General features: G+C 41.9%; 1 long non-coding RNA gene across 1 annotated transcript; it reads left to right on the forward strand.

Moving 5' to 3' along the window:
• Positions 1–10,113: 10,113 nt before the first annotated feature.
• LOC146498962 (uncharacterized) lies at positions 10,114–14,715 on the forward strand. The gene is made up of 2 exons (XR_014870354.1): positions 10,114–12,291; positions 12,351–14,715. It is a non-coding gene; the product is annotated as an uncharacterized LOC146498962 (long non-coding RNA).
• Positions 14,716–15,960: the final 1,245 nt, after the last annotated feature.

Genomic DNA, 15,960 nt, shown 5'->3' on the forward strand with positions numbered 1-15,960 from the left:
GTAAAACATCAGCATTGGGCATGCCATTAGGGGCACTCGATTTAACTTTTTCCATAAGACCCAAGAGGGAAAGGGAAAACTCTTGCAGTGTCTCACCTTCCTGCTGTTTTCTAGAAAAGAAAGCTTCCTGCAATGCTACATAGGAGTCTGAACAGCCATAAAGTTCTTGCAATATAGTGATTATCTTAGTGGGATCAGTCCTCTCTGCACTAGAGCGATATTTGATCTCCTCACGTGCTTCCCCTTCCAGGTGGTCAAACAGGAAAAATGCTTTATCAGCCAAAGACAAATGACGTGCCCTAGCACAACCTTCTATTTCCTCCAACCATTCATTCAACCCTATACGTGATTTTCCTCTAAACATCGGGCATTTTCTGTCACGGGGCACAAAAACTAGTCTCTCTGCTACAGAGACACTAGCAGTTGGAGGGTTAACAGATGATGCAGTTGAAGTAGAAGGTGTAGCACTTGTACCTGACCCAACAGCCCTCTCCTGACGCAGCCTCTCATTGTCTGCTTTTAGCTGTGCAATTATGTCCCTGAGTTCCTGTAACTCTTCCTCCATCTCTGTAACACAGCTGTGGAATCCAACACCAAAGTAGCTGCTGCTTTGCTTTTATCCTGTACAAAATGAATTAAAAACAATTTACGTTACACCAGATAATAAAAATAAATAAAAAGGAACACACGTCTCTGTTGTTAAAGAGTATATCCTGTCGACAACGCCAAGTTTGTGGCAGCACGAGGTGAGAATAAAGTAAATACTCTTCACAGTTTTAAAAGACAACGCCACTCTGGGAATTTCACCCAGAGAATAATAAGTAACACTAATCACCACGAAGGCAGTTAGGTTTGTTATACTCAGTACAGAGACGAGGTTCAATGTTAAAACAAGTTGACAATTTATTAATAATTATTTAAAACACCGTATAAAAGCACAGTCATAAAAATCCATGTACAAATATGCTTAAAAATATATTCCGAGCTGAGGCTTACCAGTGGAGGGGCAGGGATGCCACGCACAAACTCAAAAAAAGAAAACACACCAAGACACAAGTGCAACACAAAAATCACACACTCACACTAATAAACTAAACAAGGCAGGTGTGTACACTCAAAGGATCCCACCACCAAGGCACCCTAGTCTCCTCCACGTCGGCACTCCGCATCTGAATAAAAGAAACAAAGAAAATTTTAATATATTACAACAAAACTAATGTAGCGCTGGGGGAATAACCCTACTGCAGGACAACACTGGTGATCTGCAGCTATAAAAAGGGCCTCCCACCAGTGGTGTAACAAAAATCCAAACTACAAATCAAAACAGAAAAACAACATACAATCTGGATAAAACTTTAAACTCTGGAGCAAACGGAATCGCCGTATTGCTCCAACTAGCCGTCTGCCCGACTATAAATTAATCATACGGTCAGTCAATATGTACGCCAGCTGACTCCCATAACCGGCATGCATATGGCCGCTGTCCACGCCAACGTCCACTTTAAAAAGCTGGCAGCAGCAGGAAAAGAAACTTCGCAACGGGAACCGACGGTAAAAGCCAAGCAAAGCAAAGCAGCAGCACCTCAGTTAGTGTAGCGTTGCGTAAAACTAAGGCCCACACTTCCGAGTAAACCCGCGTCATGAAACATGAGCAGGGGCTCATAGGAGGCTTCCACAGCTATGACCAGCCGCGATGGAGGCTTCAGAATGATCTCTGCAACACCAAGGGGAAGTCAGGTGACCAAAAAGGAGATCACAGGTAAGCGATCCAGGAATGCTCAAATGGCCACTATTTATACTAGCGCCCCCTAATGCGCCAGGCTGAAAGTGGGTTGAACCAAGGAATAACATTCCTCCTGCCACACAAGGACATAAGCTTCTGCGATACAGGAAGGAAATAAAACCTTAGCTAAAGCTGCTGCATAGAAAAAGTGGATAGCTTAACATTGGGATTTAAACAGTGGGCTAAATAATAAAATGAATATCTAAAAATAGTAAAGGGCTCCTCATGAAAATGTTCAGTAAAGATACAGGCCTACCATGTGGTTTAATGTACTAATTTACTCACCACAGCTTGTACTGCTGTCATTCCAAACAATGTATGTCATTACAGTTAATATGCATGTACAGACTCACCAATCACTGCATTAGTTAATTCTTTATGACATACATTCAAGAAGGCGCTGGGTACATTCTTCACAGGTTTTGGTCCAAATCAACATGACAGCATTGCACAGATGCCCCAGATTTGTCAGTTACACATGCATAATGTGAATCTCTTGTTCCACCACGTTCCAAAGGTGCTCTATTAGATTGAGATTTGCTGACCGCAGAGACCGTTTGAGCTCATGTTCAAGAAACCAGATTGAGATGATCTGATGTTTGTAAAATGTTGTCGTGTTGGAACCAGCCACAATATGATGGGTATAATGTGATACGGGCATGGTCAACAGCAATACTCAGGCTGGCACAAATGGTATGGCCTAAAGTATGCATAATTCCATGTTGTTTTTTGTTTGTTTGTTTTTTTACACCAAAATGAGACCTTATTTTTCTGAATACCATAGCGGAAATGCAGACTTTTTAAATTAGGCAATATTTTTTTCAATCTTATACTGTCCTACTTTGATAGGTCCATGTGAACTGTAGCCTCAACTTCCTGTTTTTAGCTAACAAGAGTGACACCTGGTGTGGTCTTCTGCTCCTGTAACCCACCTGCTTCAAGGTTTAATGTTCTGTGCATTTGGAGATGGTCCGAATGTGGAATGGTTGTTGATGGCAGGCTGGCTGGTCTGAGCATTTTGCAGTCACTTAAATGCCCTTTCCCTGCCATCCTGATACTCGGTTTAAGTGCTTAAGTATGCTTAAGTGCATTGAGTCAGCCAGGAACTGACTGATTAAATAATTGCATTAATGAGCAGCTGAATAGGTGTAGCTAATGAAGTGGCCAGCAAGTATATACTTTAATTGTTATATGAATCTATATAATATCTAAAATAAATATAAAAGTAGTCTAAATCGTTGTAATTCAATAGTAATTGAGTATATGGGCATTACATAAAAATGCATGTGTATGTACTTTGAATTTGTACCCAGGTCCTGCAGGACTGAAAACCTGATGTGCAGTCAAAGTGAATTTCCCTAGTTTTTCCAGTACTGTATAATTTCCCTGTGGCTGCTCATATCAAATTCAAACCCCAGTGCTAATGGCAGTGTAACCTTGTATTGTCCAGGTTTCACTTGCACACCAATCCTCTTTTCTCTGCTATAACTGGCAGCTCTGCCTCCTCTATGGTGGTCTGGACTTCACTCAGCCCGGGCTTCAAATCTATTCTACTTGGCTCTCCAATGGTGTGGTGACCTTCCCGATCCAGGACTGCAAAGTCACTTACTGTCTCCCACAATACTAACAAAATGAGGCTTTTTTTGTGAAAATCACTCAATCTTGCTAGCTGTCAGGATTATTGGCTGCCAGTTATCAGATTGACAGAATGTAATAAGACAGTGACAACAAACAGTAGTGCCAAAAGATAGTGGGGCCTACCTTATTGCATTATTCTTTATCATCAAATATTACAGAATAGCTCTGTTGGTAATGAGTTGTGTGCTGTGTGCAGTGTATTGACATCACCTCACATCATTTCAGGGTAATGAAGATGAAAATTTGCCAACAGCCTCGTCTTGATAACATGTTGCAATGCAGATTGTGTGGTGTGACTGAGCTGTGAGCATGCACAAAATACTCCCAACAGCTCTATCTGATGTATGTAAAGCAGTTAAAGTCAGTTTTTAATGTTACGTTTCTGTGTGACGCAGAGTGTAGTTTTGGATAATATTGCTGAATACATCTCATGCTGTATATATTCCAGTATTACATCACTATAAAGATAATAACCTTGTGTTTAGGCAGATAGAGAGAATTCCCTAACATGCTAAATACACGCTGAATGTAACCTTTGAAACAAGCTAGTCTGTCTTATTTAATTTGGGGTTAAAATAATTCATTTTTTCATGTCTCCAACTCAGGGCCAAGAAGACCTGGGTCCATGTTTTATTCACATTGCAAAACAGAAAACAGATCAAATATTTCAAATGAAAAAATTTATGTTGTCATTAAAAATATTACCTGATTTTGATTTTGATATAAGTGAAGTGTCTCAAAAAGTTGTTGGTAATAAAAAGAGAAACAGCTGGCAGAACGCTTCACAGTTAATTAACTGATAGCAGGTCAGTAACACTAGTATAAAAACAACATCCTAGAGAGGCAGTTTCCCAGATGTGAAGATGAAAAAATTTAAATAATCTGGAGAAATCTCTGTGCGTGAATGTCTTTGATCTTCAGGCCTTAAGAGATTGTGTCATCGTTGTGATTGAGCATTTCATTTTAAGTTTCCTTTCCTTTTCTTTCCTTGTTTGAGTCTGGCAACTTCAACATTATTACTGGTGGAGGCCCCCTTTTGAGACAGGTTGCAGTCATCTTTGGCATGTGTGCTGCCACTAAAGGAGACCGTTTATGTGTAAAAGGCAGAGAGTCACTGTTATGCAGAGAGGTGTGGCGTGGAAACAGCAGACATCACTCATAATCCTTCCACAGAGGGAAAAGAAGAACAAAGATTAGTTTTTTTACAAATAATATCAATCACATGTCATATATACACATACTCAATTTTGCACTGCACTGATTTCTAAAGTGTATTTAAGTCTGGCTTTGTCACCACCATCAGGAATAAAAGGCGCACCACTTTGCTTTCATTGGCTGAGAGTTTTTAGAGACTTTGATGTGCAGCTGAACAGTCTGTTCAACCTCTAAAGAGTCTTTATTCAGTACATCCTTCACTGGCTATCCATCCACTGTAACATTTTATGAAGTGCAACTGCAGCTGTCGCAGCTACACTAAAGGCACAACTTTCAGAAGTAATGCAGGAATTCAAGGTTGGCTGCTTCCTGGTCTGGGCGATATTACCCTCTGGAGGGAGGGGGCATCAATCACGCTCGTCTGGTGGAACAACAGCACGTATGTGTGTCTGCAGCCTGGGAGTTTGTTTTTTTCTTAAATTTTATTTTTTTCTTCTTTTTATTTATTTATATTTGGCTTCTTTTGTTTCCCTCCCCTAAACATCCTCCACTGACTTTCATTAAGAGCTCTGTAGGGTTCTTGAAAGTACTATATCACACAAGAGTGAAACAAACAAAGTATTTTCAGACATAATGCATAATAAATTCCAAACATTCCCTTGAAGACTTTATGCGTGCATTTTTTAAAATATATTTGTACTTTTATTTAGTAATTTTTCATCAGGAGACTGCAGGAAGTTGACTCATTTTCTCTGGAATCCCTGTTGAATAGAAAATGTGGGGAGCCAAAAAGAAAAAGGCAAGAGCATTTCAGCAGATGATGAATAAGTGATCGCTGAACCGCAGGCATCAAGAAGAGTATTAATGTGATTTTAACCTCTGCTCTGATGCTTCACTCCCTTCTCTTTCCAAGAAACAAACATTTAGAAATACTATGTTGTCAATTTTGACAGTTTATTCCCAATTTGGCTATTTCCTTTAACCGCTCGATGACCTCCTTTGCCATGTACCACCAGTACTTGCGAACATAATTAATCTTCATTTCAGTTAAACTGTATTTATATCGAGCCATTTCACAACAGTGGTTTCCTCAAGATGCTTTATACTTTAAGAGCTTACAATAATACAAAGAATATCCCAACAATCAGACGACCCCCTATGATCAAGCACTTGGCGACAGACGAGAGGAAAAACTCCCTTTTAACAGGAAGAAATGAGTGAAAAAATTCAGGATTACCTGATCCAGAGCTAATTAATGCTTTATCAAAAAGGAAAATTTAAGCCAAATAAAAGTAGAAAGGATGTCTGTCAGCTGAATCCAAACTGGGAGCTGATTTGACAGATGAGGGCCCTGAAAGCTTTTTAATATCCTATGAACCACAAGTAAGCCAACCCTGTGAAAGCAAAGTGCTCTATTAGGGTGATATGATACCTTGTAAATGAAGAGAAGGATTTTAAATTCAATTCTGAATTTAGCTAGTAAAGAGAAACCAGTATAGGAGAAATATGCTCTCGCTTTCTAGTCCTAGTCTGTACTCTCGCAGCAGCATTCTGGATAAACTGAAAGCTTTTCAGGGAGTTTTTAGGATAGGGTTAGGGTTTGTACCTTTGAAACATGGCGGTGAGCGTCCCAAAGCCTCCTAAATATGATGCAGTTTGTCTCTGCCAGCCTCATCATCCTGTCTTCATTGTGCGCTGCTTCTCATTACCGTTGCCCAGATATCTCTCCAGCACAAGGTCAGCCCCGGTGCATATGATGTACAACAACAGTTCACCGTTCCCTGCTGGAAAGATAATAAAGTTTGGAGAAAGGGAGCTCCATCCCTCTTGGTTTATTATTCAAATTACCTGGTCTTACTATAAATATACCCAGAATCAGTCATCGCTGGAAGTTGAAAGGAGAAAAAGCAGAAGAACTCAAGAACAGAGGAAAGGTGGAGGTTGGGGTACGTGTGGGAAGGCGGGGTTGATGGGTTTTAAGGAGGGAAAAGTGACAAAGGAAGTGGGGGTGGAGTGAACATGTGTGTGGGTAGAGATAAAAAAAGGTGTGAAATGTGTTGGGAAAGAAGAAGAAGTTAAAAGATAATGAAAGGATGACGAAAAAAGAAAAAAAGATCCAGTTTCCCCCCAAACTAGATCAGTTCTGCTCAAATAGATTATCCTCTGATCATTTTCTCTGGCCACACAGGAGCTGTGCACGATTAGTGACGAACCTTTGGGGAGAAACCTCCAAACAAAGCTCGGCGGTAAACAAAGGCAAAAAATGTTGTTATTCCTCCTGATGACGGGCTCCTCTGCTGCGGTGCCGCCAGAATTTTAGAAAAACTTCAATAAACGGCCGTCACGCAAAGCGGTGCCTTTAACTAGACAGAAACAAAACAAGCCTGACAGCGCTGCGTGTGTGTGGTTTTTATTTCTTTCCTTTCCTTTCCTTTGAATTTGGTCATTATTCTGCACAGAGCTGAAAGGAAGCCAAGTGTGGCAGGTGAGAGCATCTTGACTAGACAGCTGTCAAAGCCACTCGGAACGGGAGGGCATCGCGGAGAGCCGCATCACCGGTGGAGGCCTCGTCGCCCTGACTGCTGAGAGGCAGGTACAGTCGGTGTGTGCAGCACACTGTACGCAGGAGTTGTTACGACATGCACGCACGCACGCACACACGCAAGCACACTCAGACACACACACACATACCTGCATGGGTGGTTTTATTGCCATGGCAACCAGTGATTGATCCCCTGAGTTATGCTGTGAGAGAGGGAATATTAATGACAGAGAGCAAGCAGCGCAGAGGGATGGAGAGAGATGGCGCGGTGGGTGAGAAAGCTGCTAATATACACACACAGAGTCTCAGACTAATATACAGAAGGATCAGAGAAAACAGCAGAATCATTTTTGTTTGGCCGACTCACACTGCAGCCCTTCATCCCCCATGCCTGCTTTTACCTCTCATTGCGCTGATGACTGTAAGCTGCTGATTCTGGCTCATGCTAAAGGGTTGCCTTTGTCACAAGGCTTCATTTCGCCATTGATGTTTAATTGTTAAAGGGGAACTTTTTTATAGTGAAGCTTTAGCTCGCTCATGAAGAGCAATACTCTAGCCCAGGGATGTCAAACTCATTTTACATCGTAGGCCACATACTGCTCACTTTGATCTTAAGGGGGCCGGACTAGTGAAAATTCCCCTTTTCTGTCAGTGAGCCGAAGTGTAACTACATGCTTAAACATCTTAATGTAAGGGGGAAAAGGTGTCTCAGTTTTTCCATATGATACAGAAATGCTGCTGCAGTATATGAAAGAAATCTGTCAGCATGACTGTTCTGGGCTTAAATTGTAAGCAAAGTTGTCAGAAACAGAATGTTTCTGTTAATTCATATAAAATGACATTTTATTAGTTAATAAATTGTTAATCTATTATTTAATTACTTTGGTGTAAAAAAAAAAAAAACAGCTCTCAATAATATGAAAGACAAATATTTATTTATTTTTTAAAGTGCATTATGAAGAATACCTTACTCTAGGAAAGGTTATTGGCAATGGCACACAGCAGCCGGTCTTGTTTTGTTTCTTTGCACATATTTCTGAAAATTGAATGGCACATGAATAAACCGTGTTCCTGTCTACCATCTGCCTTCACGTTTGCTTCTTTAAACCAGCATCAGCCAGAGCTCACTTCACTGACTCCAGCAGATTCAAAATGCTGCCGTCTGGATTCTAAGTGGCACCAAGGAGTATGAACATGTCACTCCAGCGCTGGTAAGTTTATACTATCTGCCTGTCGCATTTCGTAAAGATTTCAGAACCATGAGAGTTGTTTTAAACCATTGAAAGGCTTAGCTCTGAAGTACATTAAGGACATTAACCCCTTATGTGCCTGGGCTTTTACTCAGACTGGTGAATGGGGTCTCTGCTGGTTATTCTGAGGTCTTAGCTAGAAAACAAAGTTGGTTATGTGTTGGCCTTCAGAGCTCTTACTCTAAATTGTGGAACAGTCTGCCCACTTAGATCAGAACTGGAGCTTCTTCAGTATCTTCTAAAGCTCTTCTAAAAATATTAGTTTTTGTCAATGAATATTGGATGAAACAAATGGTTACATAATTTCCTCTAGGATTAATAGACTATTCTGATTCTGAAATCTTCTCATGTCTTTTATTTTATGCCTTGTTTTTTTAAATAATATTTTTAGATGTCTCTTTTCAGTATATATTGTATATATATGTTATATTGTTACGTCCCCTGGCTAGTCTAGGGGGTTTGAAGGGACGAACATAAAGGTAAATAGTAAAGGAGGAGCCCAAATGGTAATTTTAAAAGATGTATTTAATGCTAGTGTTGAAATTCTGGTTCAGACTGAGGGTTAACTTCAGGGAGAGCCAAGGCCAACAATAACAAACAATACATCCCTAATGTGAAAATAAAAGAAACTTACCTAACTCCAAAGAAAACAAAATATACAACCTATAACCATAACCTACCTAACGACACATAAAAAGGAGAAAACAGGGTGTCAAAACAAAAGGCAGCTCTCCTCTACAGGCAGCCTGAACATGAAAACACAAAAATGCACATACAAGTCACAAAGGCATGCAAGCCTTCACAGGTATGGCAATCAAAATGGCCAGAGGGCCCAGAAACACAGCTCCACAGGCCTTAAGTAGCTCTCTGCTGATTGACAATTAGCTGCATTCTGTGAGTAGCATCCAATCAGGACAGAAGAGGTGGAGCCTAGACAAAACATAAGGAGTTAGTTGAGAGAAGAAAACCAACATCCTCCTGGGAGATGTAACAATATTTAAATAATACATTTTCAATTTCTTTCTGTGAAGCACTTACTGTTGCTAACAGAAGCGCCGCAACAATAATAATCTCCACTGCTTCACAGCCATTGTGTGAGGAATCTGAACTGAGGAAAGAGGGCTAGGCTAAAAGTGATGCCAGTCAGCCCTGCCATTAAACCTACTCTCCAAGGGTCACTTACCAAGAGTTTCAGCCATTATTATGTTTACCTTAAACACAGACTGCATAGGAGAAAATTACAGTATGAGAACAGTTCCTGTTTTTACTCTTGTAACTTGAGGGCACACCGAGCACTGTCTTGCAATAAAAGGAAGGGTCATGCTAACTTTACTACACACCTCTGTAACACAATGTGTAGAAATCTGTGATTTTTCTAAAAATATTTTCTTCATGTTTGTTTACAGAGCACCAAATCACAACAGCAATCGGCCCTGCGCAGGGCCGATTGCTGTTGTCACAAAAAAAACATGTGACTTTGCTGACATGCCCATGCTGGGATACTACAGAACACGTCTTCACTTCTTTTACTGTTGACTCGGCAGCCAGATTTGTAGCTTGGTAAGACCAAAGGTTGTAAAAGCAATGTAAAAGCCACAGGTTGTGAAGGTGAAAATAAAAACCATCCATACGTGTTGCATACATTATAGATAATGATTATAGATCATTATTCAATATTTCAATATTTCAAATCATTATAGATAATGATTTGAAACTTACAACTTACAGGCTGTTGTGTAGTGATCACAATGCAGGGACTCCAGCAACCCCTAACACGTATTGTGATTTTTTTTCATCCTCTTCACGCACCTTGGAAGCAGGTGAAGTTGTGACAGAAATTTTTTGTTGTGTAGGGATGTCATTATGAAATCCACAATGCACAACACAAATGGTAAATGGCCTGCATTTGTATAGCGCTTTTCTAGTCCTTAAGGACCCCAAAGCGCTTTACACTACATTCAGTCATTCACCCATTGGCGATGGCAAGCTACATTGTAACCACAGCTGCCCTGGGGCGCACTGACAGAGGCGAGGCTGCCGGACACAGGCGCCACCGGGCCCTCTGACCACCACCAGTAGGCAAACATGGGGTTAGTATCTTGCCCTAGGATATTTGGCATGCAGCCAGGAAGCAGCCTGGGATCGAACCACCGACCTTCTGATTAGTGGCTGACCTGCTCTGCCACCTGAGCTACAGCCAACACAAAGCTCAGAGCAAGGCATACTCCATCTTTGGTTCAAGCAAACTGCTTAAGCTGGGCATGCACTGTGCGATTTTTGGCCCATTTTTTGACCCTTCTTCTTTGGCTCTCGGAGGAGGCGGACGCACTTTTTCTCCTCTCCCTTATCTTCCCTGCTTATGTCCTTGTCTAGTCTCGTGGGGTTTTTTTTTTGTATTTTCCCTGGAACATTCTCTCACAGTCTGTTCTCTAAAACCTAAAAGAGGAATTATGGATTGGATCAACTGGTCCCTACATGCAATTGACACCCCTTTCTCAACGAGAAGTTTGGGCTTGGGTGAGCCTGAGTGCTGAAGATATCTACCTATTTTGAACCATGGTAACAGGGTTCTGGCTGATCGGAGCTGGCTTGGCCCTGACTTATCGAAGAATTAAGAAAGCGGAACCGGCTGTTCAAACCCCCACAAGGCTGCCCGCTGGGATTGGAACGATGGAGAGGCGTGAGTTTCTCAAAATGGGCTCATTGAGTCAGCACGGATAAGATCTTGGAGAGGCTACAGCTGCTGTGAATACTCAGAATAAGATCTCTGACTGCAGACTGGATACATCTCGGAAGGGCTAGCCCGGAATAACATCAATAACATCTCTGGGCGCAAATTGGATGACACCTCGGGGAGGCACACTGCCGTGAGTTCTCTGAAATTGGCTCCTTGAGCACAAGAAATGACAACATCACAGAACGCAAGTATGGCGAAGCTCGCGGCTCTCCAACGGGAGATTGAGAGACCAGTGTTGGACTGTAGAACTGCTTTGAAATTCATATGAGCTGTTCGCACTAAAGTAAAAAACACCATCACTTATGCGGATACCCCTTTGGCGCTAGCTGCAAGGCCGGAGCTGAACAAAACACCCTGATAACGACTGTGTTTAGTCTGTTCCTTCCCATTCCATGCAAGCCACCTGGGTTGGCTGGAAGACTGTTTACTTAGCCTGGCAGGGTGAAGGACACTGTCTCAGCTGAACTATGGACACACACACACATACATATACTGATACTGATAAGCACTCACCGACGCATCACCGTCCCTACCCCGGATCCAACGCCACCTCCAACGCTTACCTCCCCCATGATGTGGACATCGGGTCAGTTGGAGGCGCAGTCGAAAGATTGCAGCGGTCCCAGATCAGATGTACACACTGGAACACTTTCCCATGTTGCTGTCTGTGTTTATTGTGCTATGGTGTGTTGATATCTGTGCATTCCTGTATTATCCTTCTGTGTTACACATTTCGATGTTTTTTTCCTCGCTACCTAGCCTGACCTGTCTCCCCAATGTGATGTTTGTGTATTGTATGTACGGTCGGCAAGGTCTGTCATCTCGGTTGTGGGCAAAAGACCTGCAACTGACAAATAAAGGCTATCTCTCTCTCTCTCTCTCATTTTGAGATGATTTTTCCCTCGTGCGACCATTTTGGGGAACGGCCCAAGTTTCACCTTAATTGTGTGTCCTGCATTGTGTAGGTCATGGGGTAATGAAAAGCGATTGACACCACACGACCAGCTCCCAATCAGCAATCGTATGGTCGCAAGAAAATTAAACCTGTCTGTTCTGGTCGCTCCACGTGAGGGTATCGCACTGTTTAAGCAGTGCCACGAGCCGATTTAACGCAATCTCTCACAATGCGCATGTGCAAACACAGAAATGGAAGTGAAAAAGACAGAGTAGCATGGCAGTGCAGCGTGTGATCCGGACACAAGCGATGGAGGCCCAACATGTAGAACTTTGGCAAACTCATCCAAGCCTTTTCGATGTGGCCTCACTAAATTATCATGACCGCAACAACCGTGAATAGAGTTGGATGGACATTCCTGCTCAATTGCACCTGCCTGGACGTTTCTGAACACAGAATGCCAAGTTTCTCCTTGGTGAGCATTCTCAAATTCTCAGATTACCGACTCCCCACTTCCGGGTTCTTACAGTTCCGGAAACAAGAACACCACGTGTTGTGTATGGATGCACAGTGTGAGCACTCAGGTCCCATCAGAGTATAGTGGGAGAACATGCAACGTGAGCTACGAACTTCTAACCCCTGCAATTCAGTCGTACAGTTTAAGCAGGAGCTGAATAACGCAAATGAAGAAATCCCAGCTTTATACCCAGCTTTACACAACTAGTGGGATCCTTAAGCGTGGAATATTATTGGAGTTTTACAGTGCAGAATAATGGCATGTATTGGAGGAATTATGTGCTCATGTAAAGTTTAGTGTGGAGCTCATTGTTGAGGTAGGGATTAAAGAATTGCTTCAGATTCTTCTATGGGAGGCAGAGAATCCAGCATTTCTGGTACTTGATCCATAGCTTCTAAAGACAGAATAACATCTGCAACTATTTTTGCAACTCTGTCGTAGCACAGAATAAAATTTATGGAGTTCCCCTCATGCATAAAAATGCAATCAAACAGATGGATCACAGACTCAAAGGAACAGTATCAAAGGTGTAGCCCTCTGGCCCTAGACAGTCATTACTGTAATGATGGTTATTGCACCAACACGAAGCTGTGGCTGGCTGGGTGAAACTCATTACTACTTTTCTTACTATTTTATTTAGCTGTACTTCATTGTAATATTGATCAGTATGCCTTAAACTCTAATTGGATGGTGAAGTTCCAATGACTGTGTGCATACTTTAGATATCAGAACAATTTTTCCTGAAGAATTAATCTTTTCCAGCCTGTTTCCAGCACATTGTGCAACACAATATGTGATTTGGGGTTTTAACAGTAATGAGGTGTCTGCAGCTGACTATTATTTTCCCCCTACCATTGATTACCGAATTCAGCGGCCATCTACTTGCTTTAACACTAATGAGAACTACATGAGTTATCAGTTCCTAAGCTCACTTATTAATGTGACATACAGTGAATCTGAAACAGAGAAATTTTAAAGAACAAAATGGCGACCACAATAAAATCATCCATTATTTACAGTGCACCCCTTTTACTCAGTCTCTGTGGTGGCTGCTCCCCAAGCAAACAGACACACAAATACAAGACATTTTTAGTCATCAATTAACCTTTATTTGAACTGTGGGAGGAACTGCAGGGGGAACCAAATCTGGTTCCCCCTGCAGTTCATTTGTAAAAGTCATGTTTCAAAAATGATTAAAAAGTTCAGTCAGGGCCACTGACATTCCCATCTCAAATAATTTATATTTGCACCCATTCCATGTCCACACATACGAAGCTGGGTATGGAAAGAGCAGCAGCAATATACCAGTAGATAACAGAGAATGGCCTGCATTTGTATAGCGCTTTTTCTAGTCCCTAAGGACCCCAAAGCGCTTCACACTACATACAGTCATTCACCCATTGGCAATGGCAAGCTACATTGTAGCCACAGCTGCCCTGGGGCGCACTGACAGAGGCGAGGCTGCCGGACACTGGCGCCACCGGGCCCTCTGACCACCACCAGTAGGCAAACATGGGGTTAGTATCTTGCCCAAGGATATTTGGCATGCAGCCTGGAAGCAGCCTGGGATCGAACCACCGACCTTCTGATTAGTGCCACCTGAGCTACAGCCACCCAGAGAAGGCAGTAGCGACAACAGACACAACATTAAGTTCACATACAACATAAATGGAGTTGGTGGGTTGCAAAGAGGCTTGCAGATGTACAACAGCACTTTAACACATAATAGAGAAAGTATCTCTGACGTCACATGGTACACAAAGTACGCATAGTACACAGAAGCATGCAGTTTCGATATGGTAATAGGTACCACCTGAAAATCAATCAATCAGAGAGATGGCAAAAACTTTAAGAGCGGCCAAATAACGAATCTGGGGCATTCATAAAAAGAAGGAATGCACGGGGCTGCTCAGCAACACCAAAAGTAAAGATCAAAGATGACAACAAAACTGTAAAACCTGAAAAACCACATCCCAACAACTAGTCAAGTCAAGAACTTTCTCCAGGAGTTAGGAGTCTTATTGACAAAGTCTATGAATAAAAGACACCTTCATGAATGTAAATACAGAGTGATTGTGCACTACTAATTACACACAAGAATAAAAAAGAATAAAAAGGACTGCATAGTTCTGGGGGAAAAAACAGAGGACACCAAGATGAACTCGTACCAGAATCATGGCAAGAGAAAAGTATGGAGAAGGAAAGGCTAATGAAACAGCTAATGGGCTGAAGCAAACAATAATACTGTCTGCGTGGGCCTGTAATGCTGCCATGTGGAACCAGGTTACTATTTGGGATCAACTCCAGATCTTTTATCTTTTATCTATTTTCTTATTTCTTCATGAAATGATGCGGAAACCAGCCTCTATTGATCTATCGATTAGTTCATTTAAAATTCACTGTGGTGATGGTGTAGAAAGGCACATGTGTGAAAGACATGATATTCCAAAAACCCTAATGACCTGACTGTAACACTAAGCTTTATTGGTTAACTACTTGGCACTTAGATTTGATGATTTTTGAATGAAAACGCGAGCAGCTCTGGTGCCGTCTAAAAACAGTATCAGGTAGACTCACAAACAAAGGATGATTTTTTGTTTTCTTTTTTGAAAAAGTTTCTCTTGATGGTCCAATCGAATGGTTGACTGAATATTTCAACAGAAAAATGCTAGCTCACCCAGAGTCGACTCTGCGTGCCCTCACAGCCCTGCAACAACAGATATGTCCCCCCTGAGAAGTTAAAAAAAAAAAATCACATACACTTTAATGCAGTGTGGGTACTGTGACTGAAATAGCAGGAGAGAACAACAAAAAAACATAGCCTGCAGATAAGAGACGTATCAGCCACAGAGAAGAAAGCGATAGTGGATTTGTTTTTCCTGTAGGGACCAGGAGAGAGGACAGAACATCTCAATATCAAGGAATGCAAAATCTGTCACACATCAGTTTATCCTATCACTCTGATGATGTAGACAGTCAGCTTCATATGAAAAATAACACTGAGGCAACATCAAAGGATTTCCCTTTCAAGTCACGCTTTTTCTTTTGAGAAGGAATAAATAATGTGTAGAATCAGAACTGAACCCTTTATTATCTACTACCTGAATTCTCGCACTTTAATTATTAATGTTTTCTCCCCCCTTTCTAACCAGTTAAGCTGGCTGCTGCAGTCAGTACGTTTTCAGCTTTCTCATGTCGAGGACAATGAGTCTCAGCATGTAAGAAGCCTTGCTGTCTCCGACTTCAAGCCAGCCTTTGGGTTTTGGCTCTGTGAGCAACCCCCTCCCACGGAGAGCCAAAACCCAAAGACTGGCTGTAGCCCCGCAACCCGCTTATTTTTCTTCTGCCGATGCGCCTTCCCACGAAGAAGATTATTGCGTTTCTGATAAAGTGTTTTAGTTGCCGCAAGGTCAACGCTATTCCTGCTCCAGATAAAGCAACAT

The sequence above is a fragment of the Neolamprologus multifasciatus genome, chromosome 17 (genome assembly GCF_963576455.1).
Source record: "Neolamprologus multifasciatus chromosome 17, fNeoMul1.2, whole genome shotgun sequence".
Lineage (NCBI taxonomy): Eukaryota > Metazoa > Chordata > Actinopteri > Cichliformes > Cichlidae > Neolamprologus > Neolamprologus multifasciatus.